Consider the following 19,993-nt stretch of genomic DNA (forward strand, 5'->3'; position numbering starts at 1 on the left):
ACCCACGCTGCACCGCCCAAAGGAGTTCCTGGAACTAGACTTTAGTAGAGCCTCCCATGGTACAAGAGTATTTTTGCCTCCCATTAATCTGTGTTTGGCAACCGGTTTTATGGTTCCATTGTCAAGACTCAAACTGCATGAACCTCAGGCTCCAGAGGTTCCCACCAGTTCTTTAAGCAATTCCCATTGCCGTTTCTCTCTGCATTTTGAGAGATCTCATCCCCTCGGTCCACTGGCTGGCTGCCCCCTCTGCACTCCCAAGCACGTGTTGTGTCATGGCCACACACAGCGAGTTTCTTGTTTACTGCTCCCAGTGGCAGCTCCTCCCCGTGGGCACTGGGGCTCTCTGCTCCCGGCTCTTACATTCGGCAGGGCCCTGCAGGGCTCCTGGCAGCAGTTCCCAGCCCCGCCTTGGAGCCGTAATGATTATTTACAAGACTTCAACAAGGGAAAACAAAGCCGCTCTGCCAGACATGTATGTGAAGGTGCAATTAGAGTCTCTGGGCCTGGCTCTCTTCCTTGGTTAGCTCAGCTCCCCGCCTGCCTTCTGCCCACAGCACAGCTGATAACTTTGACATGACAGAGGTAATTCTGATTTGTATTTTGTCAGCAGCATCTCTGGAACTCTAGATAACAGTGCCTGGGCGCATCGCTGCAGGAAACAGCAAGTACCTGAGTTAGCGAGTACTGTTATACGGGGCCCGTATGGAGCAGACAAGGGCTCTGTCTGGCCCAATAGTCCGTTCCTTAAATCAGAAAAGTCCAGTGGTCCATCTAGTCCAGTATCCTGCTCTCTGCCAAACTAATGCTCTGCCTAGTCCAGTGAGCTGTCTCCGTCTGTAGCCAATGCCATATACTTCAGAGGAAGCCATAACCCGCCCCGCTGGTGTATCCAAGTGTGTCCTCTACACCATGGGGGTGGAAGAGACACTTCCCGACCATGTATGGTGGCCAGCATACATCCAAGGCATGAACGTTAACAATCTTTGTGGTTTTATCCTACTTCCTGTCAGTGCAGATGGTCCTCTAAGCCCAATACGTACGGTGTGGGCCAGACCCACTGAGGGCACCTGGGCACAGCATTGCAAACACCCAACTCGAGGCCCCCTGCCACCCAGTGGGATCTTCAGCCCCAAGGTAGGGCACCCTGGACAGCGCATGGGGCGTGCTAGGCACTTACGAGTGGCATCCACAGAGGTTGGCGAGCTGAGCCGGGAACCACCTCAACTAGCACATGGGAAATGCCAGGGAGAGGGGCGTGGCCTAAGCACAACCTTTCCGTGTAACTCCGGGCCGGAGGGAGACAAGTCATAGCTGTGACCCTGCTCTCGGAGCCAGGCACCTCGCTGAACGCCCTAACCTCTGGGCTCTAGGGTACTCTGGGGAGGAATCCTCTCCTGGGAAAGCTCTTTCATTTTGTATGAAATGTTTAAATATTTATTGGAGCTAGCTGGGTCCCCCAGGTGCACGCCTTACCCACTAGTCCATAGAGTCATTCTCCTGCTCCCTGGCCCAAGGGATACATGAGTATTTTAGACCAAGTGGAAGAGTTTCACCAGGAGACTGAGCCAGCCATCCTGGGGTTAGAGTTAGAGCACTCACCTGGGAGGTGGGTCCCTGCTCTGGACCAGGCAGAGGAGGGATTTGAACCTGGTCTCCTGCAGCATGGCTGAGTGCACTAACCACTGGGCTAGTGGGAATAAGAGAGACAGCACAGCCATGCCCTGCTCAGTTGTGATCTGGTAAGCACTCCTAGCGGAGGCGGCCCCGCGGGCGAGGTAGGTGGGGGAATGCCTCGCTGGAGGATCCTGCCAGGGCATAAACACGCAGCAGCAGGACAGGGGCAGCTGTGCCCACATCACCCACGGTGCAAACTGAGGTGCCTAGAAGGTTGGCTGGCAACTGGGCAGGGGGCTGAGGATCTGAAGTTACGTGTGAGTCCTGGGTTGGCCGACCCTTTCCAGGGAGCTGGGCCAGCCTCACCTGGGACTGAGCAGCTGTCTCCCAGCTGAGAGCCACCAGTTAAGGCTCAGGGATTATAAAAGCAGCCTGGGCAAGGAGGCTGCTGCAGGAGCTGGGGGTGGGTGACGAGCGCTGCAGGGAGCAGGTTGGCTCCTGTGGCAGTAGTGGGGATCCCCGGTGGAAGCCAGCCCTATAGGAGGAGTTCAGAGCAGGACGTCTCTGGGCTGGGAGGAAAAGCGCCCGACTTGTGGGTGTCTCCCGGAAGCTGTAGGCAATGGGTGGCCCCAGCAGAAGACCCCGGGTTAGGGAGAAAGGGATGATTGATGTGGAACTTGTGTCACCAGTTCCCATGGGGAAGGACTAAAACTGAACCCCCTAGAAAAAGGGCCTAAGCCAGCCTCAGGGTGTGGCATCCATCCTCCCTGGGCTGCGGGGACAGGCCAGCAGCCTGCGGTGCCTGATCTTTACAAGGCGCTTCACTCCCCGGGAAGTCGGCGCTGCACAGGCGCAGGCCAGGAGCTCGGCTCTCTGTGCCCAGCCCAGGCCCGGGGAATGCACAAAGCTGAGTGTGGCAGCACCACATTGTGCCGACTTGTGGGTGCTGAGACCCCCTACCAGGCCACTTTCCTGCCTGTGTCCGAACAGAGATGTGGCCGCTAGCGGGCAGCAGGCTTAGCTTCTGGGGGCAGGGAGGAGCCCAGGGCCCTTTCGTGTCTCTCTCCAGGACCTTGGGCACGTGAGCACTGTCCCAGCGCCTCCTGCACAGCTCAGGAAACCAGCCGGAGAGCTGGGCTGGAGACAGGCTGATAAGGATCAGCTGCTGAAGTGAATGTGGGAAAGTCTGGTATCTAGAGAGGCCCCACCTGAGCCGGCCAGGGAAGGGAGCAGGGAGTTGGCTGCATTCAATGTTGAACACTATATGGAGCACATTGGAATACACCCAGTGGTGAGCAAAGCCGGTTCGCACCGGTTCGCGAGAACCGGTTGTTAAATTTAGACGCCCGTTTAGAACCGGTTGTTCCTGGAGGGACAATTAGTTCCAAAAGGGCTTTTAAATTTAACAAACGCTCTAGCGGCTCCCTACCCTTCCCCCGGCCCCAGCTCACCTCACTCCGCCTCCGCCTCCTCTTCTGAACGCTCCTCCGGCTTCTCCTCCCCCTTCCCAGCTTCCCGCGAATCAGCTGTTCGCGCGGGAAGCCTGGGAGGGCTGAGCAGCTTCCACCAGGTGAGCTGGGGCTGGGGCTGGGGGGTGGGGGCGCCAGCGGGAGGAGGGCTCCAGGCGCCGCGCCGCCCGGCGAGGTCACGGCCCGACCCTGGGGCCGGGCGGCGCAGCTCCTGCCCGGTCCCCGGGTCCGGCCGCGAACTCGGCCGGGCGGCGCAGCTCCTGCCCGGCCCCCGGGTCCGGCCGCGAACTCGGCCAGGCGGTGCGGCTCCTGCCCAGCCCCCGGGTCCAGCCCCATCGTCGGCCAGGGTGGTGCGGCTCGTGCCCAGCCCCCGGGTCTGGCCCCGTCGTCTGCCGGGTGGTGCGGCTCCTGCCCAGCCCCCGGGTCTGGCCCCGTCGTCAGCCGGGTGGTGCGGCTCCTGCCCGGCCCCCGGGTCTGGCTGCGAACTCGGCCGGGCGGCGCGGCTCCTGCCCGGCCCCTGGGTCCGGCCCCAACATTGGCCAGGTGGCTCCGGTCCCAGCCCCAGCCCAGCTGGGCCCCCACCTCCAGGCAGCAGGGTAAGGGAGCAGGAGGGGGTGTTGGATGGAGGGCAGGGGAGTTGGGGGGGTGGATTAGTGTCGGAGCGGTCAGAGGGCAGGGAACAGGGGGATTGAACGGGGGCAAGGGTCCCGGGGGGGCAGTCAGGAAGGAGCAGGGGTTGGATGGGGCGGTGGGGGGCAGTTAGGGGTAGGGATTCCAGGGACAGTCAGGGGACAGAGAGAAGGGGTGGTTGGATGGGGCAGGGGTCCCGGGGTGCCATCAGGAATGAGAGAAGGGGTTGGATGGGGTGGCAAGGGGCAGTCAGGGGACAGGGAAGGGGGGTGGATAGGGCACGGGTCCCGGAAGGGGGCTGTCAAGGAACATGGGGGGTTGGATGGGGCAGGAGTCCCCGGGGGTGGGGCATGACCCCCTCATGGGGTGAGGAGGAGGGAACCGGTTGTTAATATTTTGGCAGCTCATCACTGAATACACCCCCTAGGCACCACACGCCCTCCTCCCCCGCCCCCCACCCTGGGGTGCACAGTGCTGGTCTGGTGTGAGATTCCCCGAGGGATGAGGAGCACCAGTCTCGTCAATCCTTGTCTTCCCCTCCTCCCACCAGGAATCCCCCGGGGCCCACCACCATGACCCCATGGGAACCTTACATCACTGTGAGCACCTGAAAGCCCCTCGCCTCTCTGGGCAGGGGCTGGGCACGGGTCTTGCATGGCCCTGTGTGAAGTGAGACGTGTGGGGCCCCGTCTTGGCACTGCATGTGGCCGAGGCTGCCATCCTCCCTGATCCCCCCGGGGAAGCTGGGAGTAGCACTTTGCGTGGCCACTCGAGTGTGTCTCACAGGGCTCTGCATGTGCAAGGCAGCCGCGTTGGTAGCAAACACCCCTGCTGTCGTCAGCCCAAAGAGCCTCTTCCCTCAGTGCTTCCTGGTCATCTCAGAGACCCTAGTCTCCCTGTGCATCCAGTTCTCTGAGGCCTCTGGGAGAGATGCCGCTTCCCCCTCCCCAACAGAACACGGAAAGGATCTGAGAGCCCAGGGAGAACGGGCAAACTTGAGCCATCTCCCAGCTCCAAAGACCGGGTAGGGGAGAGAATGTCTCTTACTGGACCAGCTTCTGGCGGTGGACAGACAAGGTTTGGAGCCTGAAGAAGAGCTCTGTGCTGCTCAAAAGCTTATTTCTTCCTCTAACAGAAGTCGGTCCAGTAAAAGATAGTCCCTGCCCCCACCTTGTCTCTCTCCTCTCCTGGGAGGAACACGGCTACTTCTCTGCACTCAGGGAAGCAATCTGTCTTCTGGAGCGATTCTTGTTGGGACCTGCTGCTGGAGACCAAGTGTCTGGGGAGTCGGGGCTGTACCTGAATTCGGTGGGAGTAAACATGGTGTCATTTGGTATCTGCCGCTCAGCTGCCAGTGCTCTCGAGGCTCAGAGACGGGAAGGCTGGCCTGGCAGGGCAAAGAGAAGGTGCACCCCATAAGGAACACTGCACCTTGGCAGTTGACTGGTGCTGGTGACTCAGTAGGGTGCAGGGGATGCTGTGCCGCGCTGCAGGAGAAGGCATCGGTGATGGATGGGGGCACTATCTCCTCTGAGACAGTACTGAACCACAGTCCCATTATCCTTCAGGGGAGCACGTTTTCTCCTGAGACGCACTGGCCAACCTTTAAACTGTGGGACAGGAATTCAGAGTTGGGGGCAGGAGAAAACACTAGTGCAGGAGGAGCAGGCAGAGTGGGAAATACCCCGGTGCTGGCTTCTGTAACAGAACTTGAGGAGCTGAGAATCAGTGTTTCTTCAGTGGGAGATTTGTGAGAGTGAACGCTGTGCTGGTGAGAGGCACTGGGCTGACAGCCATGCAGAATGAAGTGCATGTCCATGGGTGTCCACGGAGTGGGTACAGTAAGTAGCATAGCCACCTGGGATGGACCCAGAGGTGCGATGGCCACCTGGATCTAGGGCTGTATAGGTCAGCCGGCCATGTGGGTCTAATAGCCATACAGGTCTATTGGCCATAGGGGTGGATGGCCACATTTGGCCACATAGTAGCAATTGCCATATGGTTATAATGGCCAGGTTGGTGTGATGCTCTCCACGGTTGCATATATTCCAGCTAATTTCTCCCAACTGCCTTTTTTATTCAGACTTGAAGAAAGGCTTCCTATCCCTAACCTGGTTATTCCTTATCTTCTGTCTGCCTTTCCCTCCCCCATCCAGCCTGGGGTCAGACATTCAGTCGGTCCCTTTGCAGGGGCTTCTAGTTTGGGGTCACCACCTGCATTTTGCTTCAAGTTTCAAGTTCAAATCAATCAAAAAACTCAAAGAGAAACTGTCGATTTGTCTGGTTTCCCGTCAGTCCCAGGCAGAAGCTCCAGGCTCTCTGCTGTTTCCAGCTCCTGATGTGCTCAGAACTCAGCTGCTGTTCGTCAAAGGTTAGCGGCTGAGAGGAGGGCGCAGCAGATCAGGTGACATGTCAGTGATTGGCGGGGAGAGGGAAGTTCTGGGTCAGTTCACAGAGCTGAGTAGCTTCATCTGTAAAGCTGTACGGGTCACGCCAGCCCGGTGGCTTTGCTGCAGGAGCTGCAGGGTCGGGGGACACTCGCAGGGTCTTAAGGAAGGGCTGGGAGCCTGGTGGCAGATACTGACTAGCTCCGGAGGGAGAGGCTGGCGCCGAGAGCCAACAAGGCTGGGATGGAGTCAGGCCTGGCCTACACTTGAACGGTTTGTCAGCATGTTGGTGAGGAATGTGACAAAAATCCCACCCCTAACCAACGCAGCCCGAATGCCAGGCAGCCCTGTCTAGTGCACACACAGAATTCCCCTTCAGGGAGAGCCGTTGTGGAGCCATTGTCAGGGACACGTTCCAGAGCCACCCAGAGATACTGTCCTCAAGACTCCTGCACCCCGACCACCATCGCTTGGAACTACAGGCTGGTTTCCAGGCCCCAGAGGATGCTCCGAAGGGAATAATCCCCCACTCGCTCACAGGCAGGAGAGCAGATGGGGGCAGGAGATCAGAAGTCGGAATTAAGGAGCTTTCACGTAGTGTGGTTAATTATTACCAAGTATTTATTGTTACTTTGTGCGTTTACGCCGCTTTCCAGCCAGGGATGACTGGGCGGTGCAACAGATCCCCATGCTCCCAGTGTCAGAGAAAGCCATTCTGGCAGCCTCACTAGGTTCTCAGATGCCTCCTGAATGTGCTGGAACAAGTCGCCCACTCCATATCAAATGTTCACCAAGGGTGCCCTCCCCTGGTGACTCTTGGTATTGCTGGTCGGCATTGGGGATTTCCAAGATACATCCCTTTCGTAAACGGTGCGGCAGCAAGACAGACTCTGAACGTAGTTCAGGGGCAGATCCTGACACGGCAAGGTTCCCTGTGCAGGGAAATAATTGCATGTCTTCCAGTGTGCAGTGCAGGTCGGTGCCCCCAGTGGCTGCAGGCAGCAATTTATCCTCCTGCCCCACCAGTGCATCCTATTTTCAAAGTGAAAAACTGGGCCACTGTACTCCGGAGGGGATGTACTTGAGCGACTGGTAATAGCAGCTTGTTCTGCACCCTGCAACACAACATCAACCACTCTTCCTAGCTGTGACACCACAGCTGTCCTGCTAGTGGGTGTTGGGTACATGATCCGCTTCTCTATGCAGTAGTGTATAAAATAGACTTAAAATGATGACGTGTTCTTGGTAGTGCAGAGTGCCTAGGGGCCTTCTGTTGTGCTAGGCATTGTACAAGCATCACACAGAGATGGCCCCTGACAAGCTTCCAGTCTGTGTATACGGCAAGAGGCAATGAGGGGGGTGCAAGGAAGCGATGAGACAAGACTGGTGCCCAGGGTAAGGAATGGTCACGGATGACAGCAGTGACTCTGAAGTCTGATTAAACCCATTATACGCTGCTTTTGCAAAGCAGCAGGATTTTCTACACATGCTGCGTGTGGCTATGCTCGTACCGAGATGTCTTTCCCCAGGTGGGTTGCAATATAGGCGCACAGACAATATACAGGCATACGTGTGCGTATGTACACACGTGCTGGCCTGTGTAAACACGGGAATCTTGACTGGATATGTAACTCAATGCAGTCTGAATGTTACAGGCGCAGATCCTCCTCTCGAGCTGGGCACGGCTTCCCCAGCGTCCGTGGCAATTCTGTACAGCAAGGACTGAAGGGAGACTGGGGCTTTCCTGAGGCAAAATACAGGGTTGGGAGTCCCTCAAATTCTTTCCTATTCAGTAGACGGAAGGGCTTCTTCTGCCCGGGCCAGCCAGCCTTACAGCCCCCAGGACGTGCCCTTTGGCCCAGTGCAGGGGCAGGCAACGTGTTTCCCCGCATCGCCGGGTACAAATAATGTAACGGCGCAGAGTTGATGGCTACACAGGTAGCCTGGCGGGGCAGGGATGCTTCCCAGACGTGATCTCTTCACCGATGGCTCTGGCCCTGCCGCTGCTCGGTCCCTGCTTCCTTCTTTGCCAACTTGTGGGGCATGGGAGGGTGTAGTACTGACTCTTGCCTATAGGTGGCACCAAACTGCTGCTTAACCATCCAGCTGGGAGGTGCTGGGAATGCGGTGGGCGAAGGCTGGTGGCACCGGGTGAGCCTGGAGCTGCCCCCCTAAATGCTCCTGTGACTCCCGCCTGACGCCCTCTCCCAAGCTGCCCAGGCCGCCAGGGCCAGGAGCCATGTACAGCTCCCAAGCGTCCCACCACTCTTCCGGGGAGCAGCCGTGCAGCCAGGCGGCAGGGTCAGAAGGGGGAAGCTGGATGGGGGGTGCAGGCTCTGCAGACGGTGGGAGCTGGTATCAGTCGCCCACAAAGGGGCTCTGGGCCCGGGGCGTCAGAGCATGCAGGGGGCGTGATGTCTACGAGGGAGCGGAGAGGCTGCCACTGGGGACCTTGAGGGTGTTCTGCCCCCGCAGGCAGCTCTGTTTCTCGGGTTCCCTGGTATCATCAGAGGAGCTTCTGCTTCTCACTAATCCTGTGTCATGCCCTCAGCACGGCCCCTCCCTGGGAGAATCCTCTTCTGGGCTGGCCTGGCCCTTGAGTCGGCAGGGTGGGTTTAACTCCGAGGGGCCTGCCCATCGGTACCCTCTCTACGCCCTAAGTTATCAGTACCACTCGTGACTGCACTGCACTTGCACCTAGAGGCCAGGGCTCTGTTGTGCATGGCGCTGTACGCGCACCTAACAAAGAGACGGTCCCCACCCCGCAGAGCTTGCAGTCTGTGCACCGACAAGCTGCTTGGTGGATACGATGCGGTAACAGCTTCAGGGACCCTGAGCCTCTGGCTCACCCCAGCAGGGTGAAGCAGCGATGGCCTAGAAGTGGCTCACTGCTTCTGTGATTTCCATAAGCCCCCATCCCGAGCCTGTGTGGACAGCCACCCCGCCTCACATGGGTCCCCAGCCTCCCATCTGCAGCACTGGGAAAGCCTCAATGTGTCTATTGCTCCAAGAGTGGGATTGTGCCCTCGTCAGCCCTTGCCCCCTACTGGGATGGGTGCATCATCTGCGGGCCTGTAAAACGAGTGGCTACTGGCTATGGTGGCAAAACCCCTGCTCGCAATGGTTCCCTGCCTGTGTCTGCAGAAGCGAAAGGAAGGCAAGTCTGAGCCCGGCCAGTCCCTGCAGATACAGTTTCAGCTGAGGTTGGAGAAGAGGTGGAGAGACAGTGAAGCTGATCAGGGGGCAGGGCTGAGGGATTGGTGAGGGGCAGCGGGAGCACAGCAGGTGGTTCTGGTTCTGGTTCCGGAGCCATTCAGCCTCCAGGGCTCTCAAGTCGGCACCTTTCCCCCAGGCTAACTTCCCTCTAAGGTCAGGCAGGCAGATCAGGACTGAGCAGAGCATTTCCATCTGCCATGACACCAGCAGCTCCCCCCAGCATTTCCCAGGCTCCCCTGGCTTGCGTTTTGCAGGCCTCAGAGCTCGCCTGGCAGAGGCAGCTGTTGTATGCCCCTGACCCAGGCAAAACTAGGCCTGGCTGTCTGACTCAGGCGCATTCCTGAGGCAGGCCAGGACCTGTGTTTCAGGTACTGTTTATCTCAGCGCTCTGGCCTCAGGCTGGGGCGGCCTCCGGTCTCCCGCTGAGACATGTGAGAAGATAATTACAGGCTAGTTAAGACTTCAAAGGTTTTACGTTCCTTCCCATGGGGCCACGCCTGGGACAGACGTTCTCCAAAGTGCCACTTCCCATGGATCAGGCCCCTCAAAGACACAGTGGCCAGTCTGGGCCCTTGGAGTTGCAGTCATGTCAGGGTGACACGCACGGGGTCTCTTCCACCTCTCCTCCGAGACCTGGCTCGGTGACACCCCAGTCACACTCTGGAGCCTGTTTCAGTGACACATAAACCTCCAGCAGGTTCCTTCAGATCAGCCCCTGCAGCGACCCAGGCAGGGCACCCTTCTCCTATGCCTCAGCCAAGATCCTGTCTGGTGAAGAAGGGATGCTCGGTCTGCTTGGCCCAGCTGCTTCTGCTGGCAACAAGCCTGCAGCTAGCACCAGCTGTGGTGGTGCTTTTTGTGATGTGGACACACCCCCTGAGGCCTGGACCGAGACCACCCTAAGCCCATTCACACAAGCCTCTGGACAACCGCCAGGGACCTCAGATGTTTCTGCCAAGCTTCTCTGCCCCACGTAGCTTTGGCCAGCTTGAGAGCACTCTCCATACGTTCTGGCTTGGCCTGGGCTAGCAATACCTTGAGAACGGTCCTCCTCGCTCCGGTTCTCTTGTGCTGGTTCGGGCTCCCCGGTGCTGCGGGGAATCATGGTATCCTGACATTGTGATTTAATCCTGCCTCCATCTCCTCTTTGGGCCTGCACAGCAATTAGAGCCAGGTTCCTGTCTCAGGTACATCCATGTTGTTGTCTTCAGTGGCGTAACCCTGGACAGGTGCTGGTGTAACCATTCGGGTCTGATTAGTAGAATTGCTCCTGCTCCCCTTCCTGTTCGACCCTACAGCGATGTCATGGTCTTGCATGTGGCAGCCCCATGCGATGTCACCGCCGTGGAAACAGTTGTGTTGGCCCCATTTCAACACTATGCCCCAGAAGCTCAAACCGGGGAATAAGGCACCAAAAAAAGGAGCCTGATTCCTAAGGTGCACAGCAGCCAGCAGCTTATTTCGGGGCCTAAACAAGCATCTAAGGGTGGAATTTTCAAAAGTGCCTGAGTGACTTTCAGTGGGACTCAGGCTCCTAGGTCACTTGTCTGCTTTTGAAAATCCCACCCTTAAATCCTGACAGAGGCACCTAAATAAGTGGCCTGATTTTCAGCACCTACGTTTGAAAATTGTGGTTTAGCAGCAAGCTCAGAAAAGGGCAGAAGGCAGCAGGGATGTTCAGAGAAACAGGCCAGCAAGTACATTTAATTAATGACCAAGACCCCTCAAGCAGGGCCATTTACCATCTGTATGTCTCGCTGCCAGTCCTCTGCCATGCCCCAGTGCCTGCTAGCGACAGCTTCTCAGTGACTCACAGCGGCGGGAGTGTGTGAACTTGGCAGCTGCTCCCGGAAAATCCCCACCCCAGCGAAGGGTGTGGAGCACTGCAGCGAAACTCATGCAGGCCCCACCTCTCCTGCAGACACTTGCCAGGGCCAGGGGATACTCGCTATCGAGTGCTGAGGCACAAAAACCTGACCAGGCAGGAGCCGCTGACAGGAGCCTGGCGTTGGGGGATTGGTTCCAGGGCATCAGTCTGGCTTATTCTTTTGCTTATTTAATGTAATTTTGAAGTACACTCAACGCTGGTGAATGGTGCTGTATCGTATGATTGGCCCTGCAGGCAGGCCCAGCTCAGGCAGCCACAGGGCAAACTTCCCACTCAGGTAGAGCGTCCCCTCCAGGGACGAGGGCCGTTCAGTCCCTGGGCCCCTCTTCTGAGACTGCCAACAAAGGGCACGGAATAGTGTCACGCGTGGGACATGGATCCATGCAGTAGGGACTGGACTGAAACCCGCCAAGTTATTTCACACAGTCCAGCAAAGAGCGTCGGCCACTCCAGCCCGGCTGGATTCTTGCTGGTGGCCTAGAGGGGATCCCGTTCCCAACCCCCGGGGAGGTGTATGTTCCTGTCCTGTGTGGACAGAGGGTTCACACACAAGGAACTTGGATTAATGAGCAGCTGCTGCCACTGGTAAATATCCCAGTTGGGACCCTGTGGCGTCTGCTTTTCACACCCTTCTTCCTTTGCAGCAAAGGTCTCGCATTCTGCCCCGCCACGGGCATCCGACTCAGATTCCAGACGTCTAAATAACCATCCTCGCAGCAGCATAAGAGCAGAGGTGCTGGAACTAGGGGGGCAGTCGCACCTCTTGGCTTGACGTGGTTTCCATCATATCCAGGGTTTACAGTTTGGGTCAATGGCTCTCAGCCCCCCACTGTACACATTGTTCCAGCCCTCGCCCCCCCCCCCCCACACACACACACCCCGTAAGAGCTGCATTGCTGCAGAAAATCTCTTGTGTACTCAGCATGCCTGAGTGCTGCCCTGTCAGTGCAGCCTGGCGTACACTTAACTTTAGCAAGGTGGGGCACTGGCAGAGAGTGACGGGCAACCTAGGGAGATAGTCTGTTTCCAGAGACAGCCTGGAAGGCATGAAGCCCTTTTCTCCAACCCCCTATAATACACCTAATTGTGAAATCCTGTCCCATTGTGAACCTCTCTTCCTGATCCCAGCCGGGGGGCCAGCTAATGCCTCGTAGCATGAGGACGGGGTCCCTTGTAGCTAGTATCACTGCATGTGCTGTTCTTCATCTGGTCATGGTGTGAAGATCATTAAACTATTTGTGTGCTCCAGGGGTTAATTTATCAGTGTATTTACATGTGTCCTTTTAAACTATGGGACCTTTGAGTTTCCCAGAGCGTTGTGGATGCAGCGTGGAATCCCACTGGCCTCCTCTCTACCACTCACTGTTTCATCCACCTTTGACTTTTACCCTTTGATTTTGTATTGGCCTTTGCTAATTTCAGGTTCTGTGAAGCGCCCTTAGCAGGGCACTAACACCTCCTGAGAACTGAGCGTGCGGTTTTACAGTCCGGTGTCACCCGGGCGAATTTGGAAACGGGGATGGGGGGCTGCACAGGGAAGGTCTGGCATGAAAACGAGGCAATACTCCAGACTGACAGAATGAGTGTCCTTGCTCTGTGCTGTCGGCCCCTCCATGGCCATCCATGCGCTGCACTGCTCTGACGGGCAGGGGCCTTGCAGTGGGGCCTGCGTCCAGTCAGGGACCCTGCAGCACAGGCCATGGGGAGAGCAGGGTGGGGTCTTGTAACACAGGCCAACCATGCAGTTGGGGATCGGGGGGGGGAGTCCTGCAGCACAGGCCACGCACTGGGGAAGGGGTCTTGCAACATGGAACAGCTCCAGCCTCAAGCCCAAAGAAGCCCTTGCTCCATCTGCTTCCTCTTCCTCACGCCATGTCCTTACTCTGCTGAACTCTCCCAGGCCAGAGAGCGGGAGAGGGCGCAGTCAGGCGGCTGGCCCCGGGGGAGGTGCTGCTAGGTTTGCAGCCCACAGTCAGGTCAGATCCAGCAGGGCTGTGACTTGGATTTGAATCCCCCTGGTTTGCAGCACCCGGCGGTCCCCGCGGAGGGCCCAGAGAGGGGCTGTGGTGGTGGCCGTGTCGGGCCTGGCCCAGCGCCGCCCCGGGGTGAATTGCTGGCTGTGTCGCATTCCGAGGTGGGGCTCGTTCAGAAGCAGCCAGCAGCAATTTGTTTCCTTATAAGGTAAAAACCCAGCTTCTCTCTGGGAGCAGCCACAAGCAGCCAGGTCCAGTCACGCAGGTTATGCAGACACGCCCGGCTTGGCAAGGCCTGAGAGAGCAGGCTGGCCTCGGGCGGGAGCTCTCCAGGGCGCTGCCGCCTCTCCTCCCTGCTAATCAGTGACTAACACCAAGGCGGGAGCAGGTGGGGAGCAGCAGAGACAAAGGCAAACAGAAGCATCAGCTAAAAGAGGAGTCTCCCTGCATGTGGAATTTACACCCTCATCCCTTAACCACTGGCCTTCCTTGGGGGGTGAATCCCTCTGAGCCAAGCACCAGGCCTGGAGCTCCAGGCTGGGAGCCTCAGTGGGCACAGAGCCCAAGTGGGCAGCAACCGTAGCGTGAGGGTCTGTCCCCTGCCATGGCGACTGGGAGCCCCTCACACGTGGGGGGAATCCCAGAACCAAGGAGAGTCCCAAAGGAGTTTTGCCTCTTCTCAGGAGTGAATCTGGGACAAACTCTACAGGGGATTTGGCAAGTGACAGCTGATAAAACAAAGACCAAAATTCAAAGCAAAACTGTCTCCGATCAAAGGGGAAGCGAGAGGCCTCAAAGCAGCAGCTAAAGCTTTCGGAAGGGGGGAATGTTCTCACCCCAAGTACGTCAGCCCAGCAGCACCCACCTTTCGTGAGTGAGGGGGCAGCTCACAAGCAGTGGGACTCCACTGGGGAAACACCCAGGAGTTCCACTGCTGCAGGTGGGACCCAGGCTGGAGAGCTTCCGGGAACAGCCTTTCTCATGGGAGGATGCTGCTTGGGCCTCCAGGCTGGACCCAGGGTGCTGAGGAAGAACGTTGCAGACGTTAGACAAGCTTCCCTCTCCAAAGATGTGGCTGCAGGTGTGGGCCAGTCTTTCCCGGATCCAACCAAACTGACCCTTCCCAAATCACCAGCATTTCAGAGGCCCCCACTTCTCTGCTGAGGGGAGCCTGAGTCATGAGCTGGGGACTCCAGAGCAAAGGCAGGTACCTAGCGTCAGATGTGCCCAGTGGGGATCAGCCCATAGGAGCCGGACAGACAGACAACACTCTGGACCTAGACAGTCGCTGCACAAAAGGCAGACACATCCCACGGGCCACTTGCCCATCGGGGGAGCACCCCCACAGGATGGCAAGAAAGACTCCTTTCTCCCCGGGCTTATAAAAACACTGGACACATTTGCAGTTGACGATCTGATCAGTGCACTCACAGCAGCGTTGTATTAAGGGAAAGCAGCACATAACATCATCCTCATAGAGAGGCAGTGAGGGCCAGTGGCTAGGACACTGGCCTGGTAGCCAGGACTCCTGGGTTCTGTTCCCAGCTCTGTCATAGAATCATAGAATCTCAGGGTTGGAAGGGACCTCAGGAGGTATCTAGTCCCATCCCCTGCTCATGGCAGGACCACTGACCTGCTATATGACCTCACGCAAGTTGCTTTCCCTGTTTCTTCTCCCCCCTTTGTCTGTGTAGATTGCGAATTCTTACAGCAGGGACCCTCTGTGCAGCACCCAGCACAAGGGGCCCAATCTTGGTTTGGGGTCTCTAGGTGCTACCGTGATACAGGTGATGGTTACAGAGATTGGCCGGCCTGGAGAGCCGCATCGCACTGAGCAAACCAGAGCAGCTTTCGACCTAATCCTTTGCCGCTGGGAGCTGGGGTCTCTTAGCAGGTTCAGCTACTACCAGACACCGCTGGCAGTGACTGCTGGACTTCCCCATTGCCTGGCGCGAGGAGGGTTAAATGCGTCCGATCTGGGGTGTCAAGAACCAAGAGAGGCAAGTCTGTTGCGGAGTAAACGGCGACTGCCAGCCAGCTCTCCGCTTGGACATGCAGCCAAGGGACAGGGGCTGGTGGGATCACGTCTGGGGCCCTCGGTGGAGCCTTTGCTCATTGGCAGCGTGGTTTGGTTTTGCACCCCGGTGAGGTGAACACGTGTGGCTGATTGCGTAAGCTGCTGGCAGTGTGGAGAAGGCTGGATACACGTTCTGCCTCCGATGAAGCCCGGCTGTGGGGAAGGACATGCCCTGGTCTCTTCCTTCCAGTAACCAGAATCAGAGACAGTTTAATCCCCAAAACAAAGGCTTCCCTGCCCCTGCTCTGTGCCCGTCACAGTGCCCAGTCTGCGTCGCCCGCAGGGATTAAAAGCCAAAGGACGCGCTCATGCGCTCACAGGCCATCCGCCGCGCCTGGGAGGACGGGCTGAGAACACTCGCTCAGGACAGCAGGAAATCCCCAGCCCTGCCGCCAGCGGGCAAAGAACGGGCAGGTTTGGGTGAGGAGCAGCAGAGCGTGCAGCTAGACGGCTCCGCACCGGGCATGGCTCCCAGCAACCCCCCAGAGCCATGGGTCACACTGCACATAGCTTCCCACAGCTCCCCCAGAGCGTCCCAGCATGCATCCCGCGCTGACATCGCAGGAATCTGCCCCCTGGGCAGTACGATGGTGCCGCATCTTACTACGCTGCACAATTTAGCAACTATTGGCACCTTAAAATACTCCTCTGACCCTTTATCACAAGACCCCAAGGGCTGTGCCCCTGGCTGCCCATGGACCCAGCCCCGTGCTGCAGCCGGGCTCCGTGGTGGGTGTGACCCCGGCAGCCCAGTGCATGCTGGGATGCCCCAACAACGTACAGCTCCATGGGCCTAATCCAGGAGGGACAGGGAAGGCTACAGCCCGTCTGTGCTGAATGCCCTGGGCTCGACTGCCCGAGCAGAGCCCCAGAGTCAGAGCCTCCCCGGTGCCCGGCTGCGCTGGGAGGCTGATGTAAAAAAGAGCCTGGGCCCCTGACGCAGAAGCCATTGAAAAGACGGGATCCTGCTTTGCTCTGAGGGGCAACTCAGGGATCCAGCCTGGGCAAAGCCAACTCCCCAGGCCAAACCCATCACCCTAGAGAAGTCAGCAGGGGACCCCAGGAGTGACTCTGGCCCCGTGTGTCCCAGCCAGGGAACACCCCCCCCCCCATCTCAGAATGGATCCCTTGGGTGTAAACGGTGACATCTCTGCTTGGTGCCGTGCAGATGGAAATCTCTCTGTGGGCTGGGTGTTGTCCCTGTCAGGCTGGGTGGGGTGTTTGTGCACCGTGGGAAGCTTTGCTCCAGTTGCCAGGTACACAGGAGGGAGCTGCTGGAGCGTAGCCAGTGTTTGGCCCTAAGGGGGAGGCTGGATGTGTGGGCAGGGAGCCTGGCCGAGGGGCAGGGATGGGGCTGGGAGAATGCAGGGGCTGGGCTGGAGCCAGCGGGACGGGACGCTGCAGATTGAGACATGTGCTCCTCCCTTTGATTTTTTTGCCTAGTAAGTGAAACCTGAATCTGAAGAGTGAGGAAAGCAGCCAAGAAGTGAGGCCCAGAGCAGGCGCAGGCAGCAGAGCCAGGGTCCTTTCCGACGTCCCCCTCGCCTGTGGTGGCGAATAGGATCCACGGCATGTCCCTGATTCTCCTCTCACTCCCCCGCTATTGCCGTGTGGCATCTCTGTCAGCTCGGCGCAGTTGTCCCTGATTTATACCAGTGTCCTTGGCATTGTCCACACCAGCGTCTCCGTCCACAGAGACAAGGGGAGCCCAGCTCTCTGTGCGATCCAGTACGAGTGAGCACAGCGGAGCTCAGTGACCCAGCTCCCCATGGCAGAGCTAACTAACCCCAGACCTGGGCCCCACTCACACCACAGCTCCAGAGGCACCGGGACGGAGGTTGCAGAGCGAGGGAGAGCCAGGAACATGGAGCTGCACAGGAGAGAATGTGTCCACTGACAGGGGCCAGGATGGAGGGACAAGGATGAGAGTGATCCCTGCTGGGCAGGTCCATGGAGGGTTAAACCCTGGAAGGCTATTTTGGCCTGGACCTGAAATGAGTGGGGAGCCAATGCAAGGTCCGTGTCAACCGGGCCTTAGAAATCCCCAGACAGGGACCCATCGGCTGAAATGCCTTTGCCATTAGCCTCACTGCAGGCTCATTCCCTTGGTGTTTGGTTCCCTGCACGGTGTTCAAGCAGCGTGAAGATGGAGGCCACCGGCGCTGCGATCCCAGCTGGGAATCGGGAGTTATTGTCCATTCAGGTCTCAGTCCAGCAGTTCCAGGTGGCACCAAAGCCCCAGGTCTGCAGCAAATGTGAATCCCAATAACAACCCACGTGTTAGCCCAGAGGGACCGGGCCAGAGAGAAAGGCTCCAGCATCTGAAAATCACCCCAGGGGGCAGAAAGGGAAGCACTGCTGTGGAGCATCCCGCCCCCCAGGAATGACGCCCCAGGGGGAGGATACAGGGCAGCGAGCCGCTGGTGTGTCAGGAGCGGGGAGTCATTCAACTGCACGGGCCAGGTGGGCCCAGGGTTGGGGGTTTGACCTCTCAGCTCTTGCATCCTGCGCTGGAATCCTGCCTCGAGTCCCAATGAATTTGTTGGGTCTCGTCCTTCTCCTGGTCTGGCTCGAGACTGGCTCAAGGGGAGGGGCTGCAGGTCAGGACTGAGGGGCATTGGCCGGGCGGTGAATGGGCCCAGGCCTGGAGTTGCAGTGGGGGCGGAGGTCAGGCACTGCAGGAGGGCCGGGTGCTGGATGGCAGTGGAGGCTGCAGGTCAAGGATGAAGTGCATTGGCCAATCTGAGTGTGGACCCAGGCCTGGGAGAGCAGCGGGGCTGCTGGCCTGGCCTGGGGGCTGTGGCTGGGGGACAGCACCGAATTGCTGCACTGACCCCAGAGATGCCGTGTGTGAGTGCACAGCCCAGCGCTCTCCTCCTGTCCCTTGCATAGACCCACATGGTTTCTCACAAAACGAAAGGAAAGGCCAGTGCCCCCGGGAAGCAGGGCGAGGAGACATTTCCGACCCCAACTAGCCGTCACTGCCCCGCTCTGAGGTTCGGATGCACAAACCAAGCAGAGCTAATATTTGTAAATCTACTTTTGGACCTCAGAGACACGGGTTGTTTCTTGTAATGATGGGATCAGCTCTGGTTTTTCTCTCTTATTTAGAGAGAAATGAGGGTTTGGACAGAACCCACAGGGTCTCCCGGCTCCCCTCTTCTTGGCTGCTGAGACTGATGCCTTTCCAGATAGATATGACCATAGCCGGAGCATCTGGGAATAGTTCCAGCAAAGCAGGACAAGTCTAGCACCAATGGGCTCATTGGCATGTGGAAACAGATCATGATGTGGAAGAGCAGCCCAGCTGCTGATGCCAGGTGAGTTCCCGTGCAAGTAATTACTGGCTCCCTGGGCAGGGCTTGCTGCAAAACTTTGAGTCAAGCGCAGACTAGTCATGAAATCTTGCACTGAGGGTGGTGGGAGAGTTTCTTTGATCCGTCTGTCCAGCTGGCTCTACAATAAAGACCAAATGTAAATATCACGGCTCTCCCCAAATTGTCTTTTAGTTCCTTCCTCCACACACCCCTCACCTTCGCATCTGGGCTCCTTGGCAACATGGAAAACACACAAAGATCCAACACCCCCGAAAAGTGCAGGTGGAAAACCTCCCCCTCTGCTGCTATCAGGAAGTGCCTCTTACTCAGTCGCTCTATTGTCAAGCCAAACATCTGAGTAAAAAATCATGCCTTGAAGCCCACCAAATGCAGCCTCTGGCTGGACCCGCCGAGCCCTCCACTGAGTCCGCTCTGCTGCTGCTGACCCGGGCAAGGCCCCACCTAGCTGCAGTGGCCACGTGTCATTCCCATGATGCTTTGCACAGCTGCTGTTTTTTTAGGCAACGAGGCAGGAAAGGAAGGCCGGCCGTGCAGTGCAATGGTTATGCACGACTGCTGGGCAGTACTACGGATCCGGCACGTCAGGCAGGTCCACAAATGCTGCCTGCCTTCAGATCCGGTGTGGTCCTGCAGAGAGCCCTGAGACGCAAATCACTGTTCCCAGCTGAGAGGATCTCCCAGAGCACTGTGCTCTGCAGCCGTGGCTCCCTGCAGCCTCGCTGAGCAAGGCCTTGTCCATGCAGCTGAGAAGCGAGGGGAGCAAGGAGCTTATGAGAGCCCTGGAAATAAATGTCCAAAGGCCCCACCCCTCCCACATGCCACCCGGTTCCCCCTTCGGACTCCCATGTATGGCCCAGGTCCTGTGCTCTGTCTCCTCTCCCACCAGGGAGCCGGCTCGCCCCAGTGGATGGCAGTGCCCTTGCGACAGGCGCTCAGGCAAATCTAATCTCAGCTTCAGCTGAACTGCCAGCGCCTGCTGCCCGGCTCTCTCCGAAAGCCCTGGCCTCTGGGAGCCTTCAGGTTTGTGCTAACTCCACAGTAAGCAGAGACCAGCCCAGGGCTGCACAGCGAGACACCCTATCAGAGGCTGTCGGGAAGGCTGTAAATGCCCGGTCGACGTACAGCTCCATAAACACCACAATGGGCTGTCACCAGCCCTGGCTCTGGCAGGAAACATCCGTCATTTTCTCGCCCTTTGCCACGGCGGTACATGGCCAGCAGCTCACGGCAGTGCAGAGTCCTTGGCGGCCGTGGTGGGAGTCTCGTCTGCTGCTCTGTGGACCAGCTGATAGCCGCCATACCCCTGTCCTTCCGGCACCAGTGCTGACCCAAAGAAGGGCACTCGGCCCAAGGGATGGTGCTTGCTAGAGGTGAGCAAGCCAGTCTGGAGAAGAACCA

This window comes from Mauremys reevesii, linkage group 27 (assembly GCF_016161935.1).
Source record: "Mauremys reevesii isolate NIE-2019 linkage group 27, ASM1616193v1, whole genome shotgun sequence".
In the NCBI taxonomy this organism is placed as follows: Eukaryota; Metazoa; Chordata; order Testudines; family Geoemydidae; genus Mauremys; species Mauremys reevesii.